Source organism: Medicago truncatula, chromosome 4 (assembly GCF_003473485.1).
Source record: "Medicago truncatula cultivar Jemalong A17 chromosome 4, MtrunA17r5.0-ANR, whole genome shotgun sequence".
Classification (NCBI taxonomy): domain Eukaryota; kingdom Viridiplantae; phylum Streptophyta; class Magnoliopsida; order Fabales; family Fabaceae; genus Medicago; species Medicago truncatula.
This window is the reverse complement of record NC_053045.1, coordinates 20628349-20645061: the sequence shown is the minus strand read 5'-3', so window position 1 is coordinate 20645061 and position 16713 is coordinate 20628349. Positions and strand designations below refer to the sequence as shown.

Genomic DNA, 16713 nt, shown 5'->3' with positions numbered 1-16713 from the left:
GGAGGGAATTCCTGAATAGATACTTTCCGGAAGATGTCCGAGGGAAGAAAGAAATAGAATTTCTAGAGTTGAAACAGGGTGACATGTCGGTCACGGAGTATGCAGCTAAGTTCACGGAACTTGCAAAGTTTTACCCTCACTATACTGCGGAGACAGCTGAGTTATCCAAATGCATCAAGTTCGAAAATGGTTTGAGGGCTGATATCAAAAGAGCCATTGGGTATCAGAAGATCAGAATTTTCTCAGAATTGGTGAGTAGCTGCAGAATTATGAGGAGGATACGAAGGCTCACTATAAGGTGATGAGCGAGAAGAGGAATCAGGGTCAGAGTAGCCGCCCGAAGCCCTACAGTGCTCCTGCTAACAAAGGCAAACAAAGATTGAATGATGAGAGGCCACATAAAGGGAAAAATGCTCCTGTTGATGTTGTTTGTTACAAATGTGGTGTGAAGGGCCACAAGAGTAATGCGTGCACCCAAGATGAGAAGAAATGTTTTAGATGCGGGCAGAAGGGTCATGTGTTGGCTGAATGCAAGCGTGGAGACATCGTTTGTTTTAGTTGTGGCGAGGAGGGCCACATTGGTTCGCAGTGCACGCAACCTAAGAAGGTCAGAACCGGAGGAAAGGTATTCGCTTTGACTGGTACTCAGACTACTAATGAGGATCGACTGATCAGAGGTACTTGTTTCTTTAATAGTACTCCTTTAATTGCTATTATAGACACTGGTGCTACACATTGTTTCATTGCTTTAGAATGTGCATATAAGTTGGGCCTAATTGTATCTGATATGAAAGGGGAAATGGTTGTTGAAACTCCAGCCAAGGGTTCAGTAACTACTTCTCTTGTGTGTTTAAGGTGTCCGTTGTCTATGTTTGGTAGAGATTTTGAGGTCGACTTAGTGTGTCTACTGTTGTTGGGAATGGATGTTATTTTCGGGATGAATTGGTTAGAGTATAACCGAGTCTGTATTAATTGTTTTAACAAGACGGTGCACTTTTCTTCTGTGGAAGAAGAGAGTGGAGCAGAGTTTCTAACTACTAAACAGTTGAAGCAGCTGGAACGAGACGGGATTCTTATGTTTTCTTTGATGGCATCTTTGTCGTTAGAGAATCAAGCTGTAATTGACAGGCTACCAGTGGTGAATGAATTCCCCGAAGTTTTTCCAGATGAGATTCCTGATGTGTCACCAGAAAGAGAAGTTGAGTTTTCGATTGATCTTGTTCCGGGAACGAAACCAGTGTCGATGGCACCGTGTCGCATGTCAGCTTCTGAATTAGCCGAGTTGAAGAAACAGTTGGAGGACTTGCTTGATAAGAAGTTTGTGAGACCCAGTGTTTCGCCGTGGGGAGCGCCCGTGTTATTTGTAAAGAAGAAAGATGGAAGTATGAGGTTGTGTATTGACTATCGTCAGTTGAACAAGGTTACAATAAAGAATAGGTATCCACTTCCGCGGATTGACGACTTGATGGACCAGTTGGTAGGTGCTAAAGTTTTTAGTAAAATTGACTTGAGGTCTGGTTACCATCAAATTAAAGTGAAGGATGAGGATATGCAGAAGACGGCCTTTAGGACACGATATGGACATTATGAATACAAAGTGATGCCTTTCGGTGTTACTAGCGCGCCTGGGGTATTCATGGAGTATATGAACCGAATTTTTTCATGCTTTCCTGGATAAATTTGTGGTGGTGTTTATAGATGATATTTTAATCTATTCTAAAACTGAAGAGGAACACGCCGAACACCTGAAGATTGTGTTGCAGATTTTGAAAGAGAGAAAGTTGTATGCCAAGTTGTCGAAGTGCGAGTTCTGGTTAAGTGAAGTGAGTTTCCTAGGCCACGTTATTTCTGGTAATGGTATCGCGGTTGATCCTTCGAAAGTTGATGCAGTATCTCAGTGGGAAACTCCGAAGTCGGTGACCGAAATCAGAAGTTTCTTGGGTTTGGCTGGTTATTACCGTAGATTCATAGAAGGATTTTCAAAGTTGGCACTTCCGTTGACTCAGTTGACTTGCAAAGGGAAATATTTCGTATGGGATGCTCAGTGTGAGAGTAGTTTCAATGAGTTGAAGCAAAGATTGACAACTGCTCCTATTTTGATTTTGCCAAAGCCGGAAGAACCTTTTGTAGTTTATTGTGATGCTTCCAAGTTTCGTTTGGGAGGTGTGTTGATGCAAGATGGTAAGGTGGTAGCTTATGCTTCTAGGCAGCTGAGAGTTCATGAAAAGAATTATCCTACGCATGATTTGGAGTTGGCTGCAGTGGTATTTGTTTTGAAGATTTGGAGACACTATTTGTATGGTTCAAGATTTGAAGTGTTTAGTGACCACAAAAGTTTGAAATATCTGTTTGACCAAAAAGAATTGAACATGAGGCAGAGCAGATGGCTTGAGTTATTAAAGGATTATGATTTTGGCTTGAACTATCATCCAGGTAAAGCTAATGTAGTTGCAGATGCGTGGAGTAGGAAGACATTGCACATGTCGGCCTTGATGGTAAAGGAATTCGAATTGCTAGAACAGTTTAGGGACTTGAGTCTCGTGTGTGAATTATCATCTCAAAGTGTGCAGTTGGGTATGTTGAAGATCAATAGTGATTTCTTGGATAGTATCAGAGAAGCACAACAAGTTGATGTTAAGTTTGTGGATTTGATGGTTATGAGTAATCAAGCCGAGGAGAGTGATTTCAAAGTGCATGAACAAGGTGTGTTGAGATTTAGAGGCAGAATTTGTATCCCTGATAATGAGGAATTGAAGAAGTTGATTTTAGAAGAAAGTCATAAGAGCAACTTGAGTATTCACCCGGGAGCTACAAAAATGTATCAAGACTTGAAGAAATTGTTTTGGTGGTCTGGTTTGAAGAGGGATGTCGCTAGGTTTGTGTATGCATGTTTGACTTGCCAGAAGTCTAAAGTTGAACATCAGAGGCCCACAGGTTTGTTGACACCGTTGGATGTACCGGAGTGGAAATGGGATAGCATTTCTATGGATTTTGTGACAAGTTTACCTAATACTCCAAGAGGACATGATTCGATATGGGTTGTAGTAGACAGGTTGACGAAGTCGGCGCACTTCATTCCGATTAATATTAGTTATCCAGTAGCTCAGTTGGCGGAGATCTACATTCAGAATATTGTGAAATTGCATGGGGTTCCGTCGAGTATAGTGTCAGGTAGAGACCCAAGGTTTACTTCGAGATTTTGGAGAAGTTTACAAGATGCGTTGGGTTCGAAATTGAAATTGAGTTCAGCTTATCATCCGCAGACTGATGGTCAGTCGGAGAGGACAATCCAATCTTTAGAGGATTTGCTAAGGGTATGTGTACTTGAGCAGGGTGGAGCTTGGGATAGTCATCTACCATTGATAGAATTCACATACAACAACAGTTACCATTCGAGTATTGGTATGGCACCATTCGAAGCTTTATATGGTCGGAAGTGTAGGACTCCTTTATGTTGGTTCGAGTCGGGAGAAAGTGTTGTTTTGGGACCGGAATTGGTTCATGAGACTACAGAGAAAGTCAAGATGATTAGAGAGAAGATGAAAGCGTCGCAGAGTCGACAAAAGAGCTATCATGACAAGCGTAGGAAAGACCTTGAGTTTCAGGAAGGTGACCATGTTTTTCTGAGGGTTACTCCTATGACGGGCGTAGGACGTGCATTGAAGTCGAGAAAGTTGACTCCAAAGTTCATCGGTCCTTATCAGATTTCAGAAAGAGTTGGAACTGTGGCGTATAGAGTTGGATTACCACCTCATCTTTCGAATTTGCATGACGTGTTTCATGTGTCACAGTTGCGGAAGTATGTACCAGATCCTTCGCATGTTATTCTGATAGATGATGTGCAAGTTAGAGATAACCTAACGGTGGAGACCTTACCTTTGAGGATTGATGATCGAAAGGTGAAGTCTTTGAGGGGTAAAGAGATACCTCTTGTAAGAGTTGTTTGGGGTGGAGCAACTGGTGAAAGTTTAACTTGGGAACTAGAAAGTAAGATGCAAGAGTCATACCCTGAGCTGTTTGTTTGAGGTAAGATTTCGAGGACGAAATTCTCTAAGTTGGGGAGAGTTGTAACGCCCTAGTTGTTATTTTATTATTTTTAGAATTGTTTAGAGTCTTTTGGGTGTTTTTAATTAATTTATGTGATTTATGTAGTGTGTAGTATTTATTTATATAACTTATTTAATATAAATAGAATAATAAAAATAATAGAATTATTTAAGAGGTTAGGGATTAATTAGAAATTAATAATAATAAGGGAGGTTTTAATGAAAAAGGGGAAGTTATAGTTTTGAGAAGTTAAGGAAAGAAAAGTCAGAAACAGTTTTAACGTGAAAACAAGTGGGAGAGGAAAAAGCTAGGCAAGGGAGAAGACCAAGAGAGAAGAGCTTAGGAATTGACTTGCTGCACTTTATCTTTACAATTCTAAGGTAAGGGTGGGATTATCTTTCAATAGTTCTAATATATGATTTCTGAAAAATTAATCAATTTAACTGTTCTTAAGGTAAAATTGGGAAATTTAGGGTTAATGATGATTCTGAAGAAAATGTGTAAGAATCAGGTTTATAATGTTGTATTTGATGATTAGTATGATTTCCTAATCTATAATGTTGATATTGATCATAATTTGGAGTGAAAATAGAATATGATAGATGAATGTTGGAAGTTCTGAATGAATGTTTGATTGGAATTAATTGTTGTTGTTGATGCTAATTTGCTGTTTCTTTGATGTCTAGTTGCATATAGGACTCGTAAACATTTCAGGAAAACATTTTGGGTGATCAGGGGATTAAAATTGGGTTTTTGGGGTGAGGAGAAGTCTGAAAATCGTAGCTGTTACCCTGCCCAGATGAGTGGTCGCTTAAGCGAACATCCCATCGCTTAAGCGAGCGATCACGATCGCTACCCAGATTTTGCTGAAGCCAGGTCACTTAAGCGACCAGTGAGCGAGCCGTAAGCGTAGAATTAATTTAGATACGACATTGTGTTCGCTTAAGCGAACTGCGAGCGAACCGTGAGCGAGCGAGGACCTCAACCTTGTGTGAGCTGGTCGCTTAAGCGAGCTATTCGTCGCTTAAGCGAGCTATTCGTCGCTTAAGCGAACTGAGTGTTAGTCAGCCCTTTTCTGAATTTTGCTTCGTGCACAAGGTAACTTTGTGAGTACTTCTAGGTGTTTCCTTTAGCTTGTATGACCTTTGTATAGACATAAAATCTTACTTATTTCATGATGATATTTAGTTGGTTAACTTTGTAAATTTTGAAGATATTGGAATACTTGAATCAAGTGAATGAACATGTTGCATTAAGGAGTGGTGAGTCATATGAGTACATATGCATTAGTCGTTGAGTTGTATGTAGATATACACTAGAGGAGTCAGTTGCATAAGCATAAAAATGATGTTATGATGAGGACTTCGGTCCTGGAACGCCTTGTCGTTCAAAATGATGGAACACTATGTGTTCAAAACGATGTTATGATGAGGACTCATGTCCTGATAAAAGAATGCTTTAACCATTCTATAAAGATGAGAGCTTCGGCTCTGTTATGGTACCACATGCATAGTTTCATTGTTGAGGAGTCTTAGTAGAGTTGTCATGTCTTGCATGAGTCTTAGAAGTGAAGTCAAGTGGTCGCATGAATCATTGTTACTGTTGCCATTATTGTTGGATGATGAAGTTGTTAATGATGCCATATTATGACTACTGAATGATTATGATGATAGGGTGTTAGATTTATTTATGTTATTATATATTATCATTATTGTTTGAGAATCTCACCCCTTCTGCTTGAAAACGTTGCCTTTCCAATGGGTAACTTGCAGGTGATCCTGAGTAGTAGGTGGTGGCTCACAGTGTCTAGGGCTCTGATACGTGGGATGGGATTTTATTGCTTGAATTCTTTCCTATGTATCAATTTTGAAATATTACTGATGTAGCCCTTTGGTGATCGACTTTTATGTTGAAATGGCTTTATGCCAAGAATAATTATTGTAGACTGAATGATGTTGCAAACAATCCGCTGCGAGTTTAATGACAATTTTATGAACGACGTTTGATTAAATAGATTTTTATATACTCTCTATTTAGTAAATTTTAAATGAAGAAATGTAGCATGCCTGTTATGATTACTCTGATTATTGATGTGTTATTATTAATTAAATTGATTTTGGGAAACGGGGTGTTACACATTGCTTTATTGCTTTCGATTGTGTTTCTGCTTTGGGTCTTGATTTGTCTGATATGAATGGAGAGATGGTTGTCGAAACTCCAGCTAAGGGTTCGGTGACTACTTCTCTCGTATGTTTGAAATGTCCTTTGTCTATGTTTGGTCGTGATTTTGAAATGGATTTAGTTTGTCTACCTTTGAGCGGTATGGATGTGATTCTGGGTATAAACTGGTTAGAGTACAACCACGTTCTTATTAATTGTTTTAGCAAGTCAGTGCATTTCTCTTCCGTCGAAGAGGAGAGTGGTGCAGAGTTTTTATCTACCAAGTAGCTGAAGCAACTGGAACGCGATGGTACCTTGATGTTTTCGTTAATGGTTACCTTATCTATTGAGAATCAAGCAGTGATTGATAAGCTACAAGTGGTGTGTGAATTTCCTGAAGTTTTTCCAGATCAAATTCCTGATGTGCCTCCAGAGAGAGAAGTTGAGTTTTCTATTGATCTAGTCCCTGGAACGAAGCCGGTGTCGATGGCACCTTATCGTATGTCTGCTTCCGAATTATCTGAGTTGAAGAAACAGTTGGAAGATTTGCTTGAGAAGAAATTTGTTAGACCAAGTGTTTCACCTTGGGGAGCGCCGGTTTTGCTAGTAAAGAAGAAAGATGGTAGTATGAGGCTATGTATTGATTATCGACAGTTGAACAAGGTAACTATCAAGAATAGGTATCCACTTCCGAGAATTGATGATTTGATGGATCAGTTAGTGGGTGCACATGTTTTCAGCAAGATTGATTTGAGGTCAGGTTATCACCAGATTAAAGTAAAAGATGAGGATATGCATAAGACGGCTTTCAGAACGCGTTATGGTCACTATGAATATAAAGTTATGCCTTTTGGTGTTACCAATGCACCTGGAGTGTTTATGGAGTATATGAATCGCATCTTCCATGCATTTTTGGATCGGTTTGTAGTTGTATTCATCGATATATTTTGATTTACTCCAAGACTGAAGAAGAACATGCTGAGCATCTGAAGATTGTCTTGCAAGTGTTGAAAGAGAAGAAACTTTATGCCAAATTGTCTAAGTGTGAGTTCTGGTTGAAAGAAGTGAGTTTTCTTGGCCATGTTATTTCTGGTGATGGTATTGCTGTGGATCCGTCTAAAGTTGAAGCGGTATCGCAATGGGAGACTCCTAAGTCCGTTACAGAGATTAGAAGCTTCTTGGGTTTAGCCGGTTACTATAGAAGGTTTATTGAAGGGTTTTCCAAGTTAGCTCTTCCGCTAACACAGTTGACTTGTAAAGGTAAAACTTTTGTGTGGGACGTCCATTGTGAGAATAGTTTCGGTGAATTGAAGAAGCGTCTGACGACTGCTCCAGTGCTGATTTTACCGAAGTCAGATGAACCTTTTGTGGTGTATTGTGATGCGTCCAAGTTGGGTTTAGGAGGTGTGCTTATGCAAGAAGGTAAAGTGGTAGCTTATGCTTCAAGACAGTTGAGAGTTCATGAGAAGAATTATCCTACGCATGATCTCGAGCTTGCGGCCGTAGTCTTTGTATTGAAGATATGGAGACATTACTTGTATGGTTCGAGATTTGAGGTGTTTAGCGATCACAAGAGTTTGAAGTATTTGTTCGATCAGAAAGAATTGAATATGAGGCAGCGTAGATGGCTAGAATTGCTGAAAGATTATGACTTTGGTTTGAATTATCATCCAGTTAAAGCTAATGTTGTTGCAGATGCCTTGAGTAGGAAGACATTGCATATGTCCGCTATGATGGTCAGAGAGTTCGAATTACTTGAACAGTTCAGAGATATGAGTTTGGTTTGCGAATGGTCACCTCAGAGTGTGAAACTGGGTATGCTGAAGATTGATAGTGAATTTCTGAAAAGTATCAAGGAAGCACAGAAAGTTGATGTAAAGTTTGTGGACTTGTTGGTTGCTAGAGATCGGACCGAAGACAGTGATTTTAAAGTCGATGATCAAGGTGCGTTGAGATTCCGAGGAAGAATTTGTATTCCAGACAATGAAGAGATTAAGAAGATGATTCTTGAAGAGAGTCAGAGGAGTAGCTTGAGTATTCATCCGGGAGCTACGAAGATGTATCATGATTTAAAGAAGATTTTCTGGTGGTCTGGTTTGAAACGAGATGTGGCACAGTTTATAAGAGATCTAAGGATGAGACGAAGAAGGCATCAAACAAAGTAAGAAGACAAGCTTTTGATGGGTTATACCAATCTTTTGACACCAAGTAGGGAGAAAAATATGTATATAATCTTGCTAAGGGATGATAAAAGATAGACAAGATTTGGATCAAGTTTACTGTATTCAAGATAAAGAGAGAAAATTTATTGTTTAAGAAATATATATATATAGGGCATTTCAAATGAGAGGACTTTTTAAATGAGAGGATGAGAGGAGTTAATAAGAACCGTTAGATTAAATAAATGGCTCTGATTAAATGATTCATTAAAAGTTTACTCTGACTGTTTGCCTGCCTCGCTTTCACGCGGACTACTCAGTCTCCTTGTCTCTCCTGCCCTATACCGGCGACGCTCCGACTCAGCCTGACTCTCTCTACTTCATCTCTTTAAAATATCATAGTTACATGTTTGGAATTTATTTTTTATAATAGAATAATTCTGATCTGTTCATAATTTAGAATAAAAGAAAGAATAGAGGTTTCATAAAAAGAATGAACTGCGGTTGTTGATCTGAAACAATAAGGATGAAAAACTTCATGGTTTTTGTTTCACACCGAGAGATCTTCCCTGAAAGATTCATGTCAACATTAAATTTCATGAAATAGATATAATCAATTAGAACAGTGTCATGGTTGGAAGAAAATAACTTGAAATGATATCTTTTGTGGTGCTAAAGTGAGCAGGAAAAAGTCAATAGAATGGATTACCAAAATGATTGAAGTGAGAAAGAGCAACGAAGTGAGAAGGCGCAGAAAGAAAAAGAAAATCGCAACAGTAACATGGGAGAGAGAGAAGAGGCATGTATGAAGGTGCTGAGAAATAATTAGGTTGCAATTACTAAAATTAGATCTCATGGTAAGGATTAACCCAAAGGCTATGATTTAACCCTCTCATCTCTCATTTTAAAATTCCTCTCACTTGATACACCCTCTATATATATATATATATATATAAAGGAAATGAAAAAGTTATTTAGTCTTGATTTATTTAATGAAGGTTTTGCGATCTTACAAGACTCTAATAGGTTAGGCATTTGATTTAATTTACATGACATGCAATTTTCATATAAACAGATCCTTCTACAATTGACTTTTAATTGATGAACTTTTCAGGTATAACAAACATGAGAATAAAAACAATATTTACATTAGACCATTGGTTTTGTAAAAAATAAAAACAAAGAACAATCAGCGTTTCTGTAGCCCAAACTATATTTATACACACCTGTAAAAAATTTAATGTTTGCATTCACCGACTGGGTGTCTACATCTGACACCGACTATTATATAAAAAATACAAATATTTTAGTTTTTATGATTAATGTAATAAATTATGTCAACAAATACGTCGGCGTATTTTTGCCAAAATATTACATATGCTAAGTTTAACAATAAGTACATCTTATACTACAAATATATTTTATAAGTATAAATCCAAATACTTTAATCTTTATGTGCAATGTTTAGATATATTTCAAAATATATACAAAATTAAGATGATATTTTTTCATGTCAAATTTAAATTATAACCACACTTATAACTTTAAGATAACATAATATAAAATCTATATATTTGATCAAAAAAGTTTTTCATTTCTTCGTGCTTGGCACGGGTCACTATACTAGTTGTCAATAAAGATTGACTCAATTGGCAATGTCATTGATTCAACTCATGATGTCATCGCGAGAACGTCTTTGATGTATGATGTACAAGTACCTCTAAATGCTCTTTGCGCCATGAAATCTATCCTAACCCTCATGAGACTAACTCATCTAAATATGTTATCATAAATATTATTTTTTTAATTGTAAATTTTAAATTTCGATAGCAGTCATTGAAAAGCCACAAATTTTTTATTCAAAATGAAAGCTTAAATATTAGCATATTCTAAAAGAAAAAAAGATTATTCATAGAACATTTTTATAGTGAAGATTATTTAAGAAAAAGAAAAAAATTCATATAATTATAGAAATAACAATAACAACATTTTGAAAGAGAATTGAATGCTACCCAAAATTAAATTTGAGCAAAATAACAGGTGATTTTTCAAATTCTAATTTTACTAATTTTCGACAAAGTTTGTATTGTAATTTTTTTAAAGTATGTCATGTCTTTTTAATAGCATAATAATGCATCTAAATTTCTTTTAATACTTTTTTTAATCCATTTATGTCTAATTTTATAAATAAAAATGTACATGAGATAACTCTTTAATGATCATTGTACCATAACGATTTTTCAGGTATAATATTTAATGAAGTTAATAAAATAAAAACAAAATATCACAATGAATTGATTTTTAATAAAAAAAAAATGGTGACGAATGTTGATTTTGTGCAAGGTAGGAAATGTTGATTTTCTCTATCTCAAAAGAAACTAGCGGTGCTCAAAATTCGGAACCTCTAAATCCATAGTATGTCTTTTTACTACTAAACTGAACTCGGAAAGTTGAAAAATCGCAATGAACTAGACTAAACCCTACGAGTTTATCATAAAGTTGGCACTTCCAATGGCGCCTACATTAAGCTGGATAATCATGTTAGGCCAATAGCAACCACATAAGTTAGATTGACGCTACGTCTTAACACAAAACCTTAAAGCACTAGGTATATGAGTCATCTCATTTATATGTTGATCAAAATCTATTCCAATATGTAGAACGTTAACTCACACTTGACACATTAACATATTTTAATCAAACGTGTGATTTTATGCGTTCATAATTATATGATGTATTCATAAAAAGTAAGATAAAAACACAACATGTTCAAAAATATAGGTTGGTGGTGATTTCATCGATGTAGGTTTATGTTCATTTATTTCATGAGAAGAGATAAAGAAAATTAGAAGAAACAAAATAAATACGTAAAAAGGACATTGAATATGAGAGAAATATAAGACAAAAAAATATGTAGTGTGTTTTCTTTCATGAGAAGAGACTTGCGGCGCAAGCTTATTTTTTTTAGTTTGAGTTAAGCTGAAAGAAGCTTTTTCGATTAAGAATTGAGCCGTAACTTTAATATCATTTTTTCCGTTGCATTGCATATATTCTCTTACTATCATTTTTCTTCAGGTGTTAATAATAATTTCGTGACTTTACATTTAATATGAAGATCTGCGTATCCGTGACGATGACTTGAAGAACCTATGTTTGATTGAAATTGAAATGTTGCTTCAGGAAAACGGACGGTCGCTTACTGACTTCAAATCTATGCCCAGGCCAAATGCAGCAGACATGCCAACTTTCACAAACAAGCTTATCGTTGATGAGCTAAGTTACAACAAAGATGAACTGGAAAAGACACACGCTGATATGTTACTGATGCTGACTAATGAACAAAGATGTATGCATGACAAGATAATGGAGTCCGTTGGTTCTGACGACGGTGGTTTTTTTTCCTTATATGGTTACGGTGGTATGGGAAAAACCTTTATATGAAAAGCATTGTCAGCTGCTGTTAGATCGAAGGGGATAATTGTAATGAATGCTGCATCCAGCGGTATAACGGCTCTTCTATTGCCAGGTGGAAGAACCGCGCACTCGACGCAGTCAGTCCCTATTGAGATTAATGAGGCATCATCGCTTAAGATGGAAAAGGATAGTCTTAGGGCAGACCTGGTGCGTGCTGCAAAGTTGATAATTTGGGATGAGGCTCCAATGATGCACCGATGGTGTTTTGAGGCAGTTGACCGATCATTGCGTGATATCATGTCCAAGAATGATCCCCTAAACGTGCTTAAACCTTTTGGTGGAATGACAGTAGTTTTAGGTGGTGATTTTAGGCAGATATTTCCTGTTGCCCGAGGAGGAACGATGTAACACCCCGTTCCCAATAATCCATTAATTAATAAATAAACATGCATCAGAGTATTAACCCAAACGGGCATGTCACACTACTAATTCAAAATTTTATAAATAGAATATAAAATCTATTTAATAGACATCCTTCAAAATCATCATTAATTTTGTAGCGGTAAATTTTGCATCAAAACAACAACAACCGTTTAAACCTCCATAATTAAATTTAGGCATAAAAGCCTTAACAACATAAATTCAGCAACGATAGGGCTACATCAGCAATATCCAAAATTTGATACATAGGAATGAAAGAAAGCATTAAAATCCCATCCCACGTATCAGAGCCCTAGACACTTTGAGCCACCACCTACTACTCAGGATCACCTACAAGTTACCCATAGGAAGGGCAACATTTTCAAGCAGAAGGGGTGAGATTCACAAACAATAATAATAATATATAATAACATCAATTGAATCTAACACCCTACAATATCAATGATTATTCAATATGCGTAAGTATTTCATAATCAACAACATCATCCAGATATGGCAATTCAACCAACAACAACAACTCATGTAATGACATGACAACACCTCTAAGACTCCTCGACAAATGCAACTATGCATGTGGTACCATATTCAGGGCCGAAGCCCTCCCGCTAATGAATGGTTAAAGCATTCATTTTCAGGACATAAGTCCTCACCGCTAAACACCGCTTTGAACAACTAGTGTTCCACCGCTTTGAACGACCAAGTTCAAAAGGAACATTTAGAAATACTCAAAAGGATCCCCTAGTGCACGAGGCAAAGTTCAAAAGTGACTGACTAAGGTCATCTTCGCTTAAGCGACGTCTAGTTCGCTTAAGCGATCGGCTCACAGAAGGTTGGGGTTCCGCTCGCTGACAGTTCGCTTGCGGTTCGCTTGAGCGAACTTCAAGCAAAATGTAAATGGTTTTTCGCTTACGGGTTCGCTTATGGTTTGCTTGAGCGAACTCTTGGCAGAATCAAATTAAATTTTCGCTTACAGGCTCGCTCACTGTTCCCTTAAGCGAACTGACAAAATCGCATTCTGGGCAGCTTGCTTGAATGCTCGCTTAAGCGACGGGTCGTTGGCTTAAGCGACCATTCATCTAGGCAGTGCAAAAACCTACAGGTTCAAACCGCTTCTCACTCCAAAAGCCCAATTTTAATCCCCTGATCACCCAAAACGTTTTCCAGCAGATGTTTACAGATCCTATACACAACTAGGCATCTAAAGGAACACAAAACAGGCAGCAGATGTTTCAGATCATTCTAGCAATCATACAAAACATCTCCAATTTATCCAACTGATTCTAATTTCATTCAAATTCTGATCACATCAACATTATAGATTAAGAAATCATTCTGAACATCAAATTACAACACGTTAAACATGATCCTTACACCATTCCTTTCAAAATCAGCATCAACCCTAATTTCCCAATTTTTATCTCAAGAACAATTCATGTTAAAACAATTTTCAGAAATTATATACTATGATTATTGAGAGATAGTCTCACCCTTACCTTAGATTTGCAGAAAGATTGCACAGCAAAATCGGTTCCTAGGCTCTTCTCTCTTGTTCTTGGTTTTCCTCTCCAAAACTTGTTTCACGTAAAACTGATGCTGACTCTTTCTTTTCCTAACCCCCAAAACTATAACTCCCCCTTTATTTCATTAAACTCCCTTAATTTTTATTAAATCCTAATTAACTCCCCAAACTCCAAAATAATATTAATTCACACATTATTCTAATTATATTAAAATAAACTATATAATAAAATAATGGACACACTATAATTCAAAAAATATCATTTTAAATCATATAAATGACTCTAAATAATTAAAATAAATAAATTAACGACCAGGGCGTTACAAACGAGGCCGGATATTGTTGATGCCTCAGTCAATTCGTCAAAGATATGGGCTTATTGTAATGTGTTGAGGCTTACTGTTAATATGAGATTGTGTGCATCTTCGGTACCTACAGAGCAGGAAGAAATTGCTAACTTTGGCAAGTGAATACTCTCAATTGGAGATGGCAACGATGCTTCGGATGAGAATGGTGAAATAAAGGTAGAAATTCTTGAAGATTTGCTGATATCGGACACAACAAATCCGTTGAAGTCACCTATAGACTTTGTGTATCCTGATCTGAATGATAACCTTGGTGACCAACTATTTTTTCCAAGAAAGGGGAATACTTGCACCAACGCTTGATTCAGTTGAGCATGTTAACGAATTTATGATGTCGTTAATTCCAGGTGAAGAGAAAGAGTATTTACGATCTGATTCTGTTTGTAGATCGGGTGAAAATTCTGATGTCCAAAGTGAGTGGTTCACACCAGAATTTCTTAATGGTATTAAGAGCTCTGGAATTCCAAATCACAGGTTGAAACTAAAGGTGGGATGTCCAGTTATGCTGATGAGAAACATCGATCAGGCCAATGGACTGTGTAATGGTACTAGGCTGATAGTTACACATCTAGGGAAGAGCACGATAGCTGCTACCGTAATTATAGGAAAAAGGGCAGGTACTAGGGTATTCATTCCCATGATGAATCTTATTCCGAGTGATCCAGGACTACCCTTCAAATTTAGGCCCAGACAATTTCCATTGACGCTTTGTTTTGCAATGACAATAAATAAAAGCCAGGTCAATCTTTATCTCGAGTGGGGGTTTATCTTCCTAAGCCTGTGTTCACGCATGGACAACTTTATGTCGCTGTCTCTCGAGTAACTTCAAGAAAAGGTCTGAAGTTACTCATCCTGGATGAAGATAATAATGTTTGTAAGGAGACCACAAATGTTGTGTATCGTGATGTTTTTCAAAAAGTATGATCATTGGTTATGTTTTAGAATTGTTGTTGCTATAATTTATAAAACTAAAGTTGCCTATTGTTTGGAAGTCGTTTTATTTTTAATTTCTTTGTAAGGCGTACTGGTCATTATAGACATGCAATTTCTATATAAGCAGATTCTCCTGCCATTGACTATTAATTCATGCACTTTTGTACATATTTTTTCTCTTTTTTCTGTATATATAATATATGGGTGAGTGGCAGAGGATTTGAGTCCCCTGAGGGTGCCGACCTAGTCGGGATGTCCAACGGTTCATTGATGTTTTCCTCAATCTTGATTCAGTAAAAAAACATAAATGATATCTTGAGGAATTATTGATGAATATTAAACATATCATATACATTAGTGATAGCTTTGCTATAGTCTAGGGTTCATAAAACCCGATGCTATTATTCCTCTTTGTTATTTCTTTTCTCTCATGAAAAATTATAAAATAATGGAATATTTGTAAAACAAAATGAATTATTTTGATTCAATAGGTTTTTTATGTGACCTGTTTACTAAGGGTGCTAAAGGGACAAAAATAACACTTTGTTATACTTAAGAGATATTTAACAATGATTCTAATTTTAGGAAGGATATTTTTACCAATCGGTAAGCGCTAAAAACTATATTATGTATGTAACGAGAGGGTGTGCTTTATAAATTATAACGTGATTAAACCATATAATATTTCTTACATGCAATGCAAAGTGTTGAAAATATGGTTGAAGTTATTAAATTTGTTAATGTTAGAAAAATCCATGTTATAATTATCTTTATTTCCCTATTTGCTTTTGCAATGACCGTTGACGGTAACCAATTTATATCCTTTCAATTTTCCCTAGTTACTTGCTATGTTTTATTTTATCTCATTCAACTAAAGTCTTTTATTTTCTTTTTTCATTTCAGCGAATATTGTTAGTTGTACTCAAGATTTTGATTGTCAAACAAAGATATGCCCATTTCATCTTCAACCGAAGTGTATTGTGTTGGAAATTCTTCCCCATTCCTTATCTGGGGGTATATGTGGGTGTGATTGAGATGTTCCCTTAAGATTATTTTAGAAAATTCCACAAGTTGTCATCTAGTTATAGTGTTTTTTTAAGAAAATTTTGTTATTATATTTGCACCCATGAGTTTAAATTTTTGCTTTATCTATTTTCACAATCCTTGTAATTGTGGATTTTGTAATCTAGTCTAAAATGATTATAAAAAAATTAAATAAGACAACAAATAATATTATTTAGATTTTCTTCTATCTTATTTCAATTTTTGAGATTGGTGAAATGTTAAGAATTAATGAGTAGAATAAGATTAAGATAAAAACAATATTTTCAAAAATGAATAAAAAATATGGCATTAATGAGACTTACAAATTGTTGGAAGTTGCAAAAAGACATATTCTTATCATTGAAATTGCTTACTTAAGCTTTGAGACAATGAGATCGGTAAATAATGTAAGAAAATATGAAGTGTTTGCATGTTTTATTATGGAGAGATAAGTCTATGAATTTAAATAGGCAAGTGTACCAAATCGTACCAAGTAATAAAGTAGTTAGTTAATTGTCTCCACATGGATTATCGTTCAACTCGGTAATAAGCGGAACTTATTTAGAAAATCAAGTAAAAGAAAAGCTTGAGTGATTGCAGGGTTTTAATTGTCCTACCCAATGCGAGATTA

The 16713-nt window shown here is 36.3% G+C and overlaps 1 long non-coding RNA gene across 1 annotated transcript; it reads left to right on the top strand.

The window, feature by feature from the left end:
* The first annotated feature begins 15690 nt into the window (after nucleotides 1–15690).
* Nucleotides 15691–16283, top strand: LOC120580029 (uncharacterized). Its single transcript, XR_005645652.1, has 2 exons — nucleotides 15691–15844; nucleotides 15942–16283. It is a non-coding gene; the product is annotated as an uncharacterized lncRNA (long non-coding RNA).
* The last annotated feature ends 430 nt before the right edge of the window (nucleotides 16284–16713 follow it).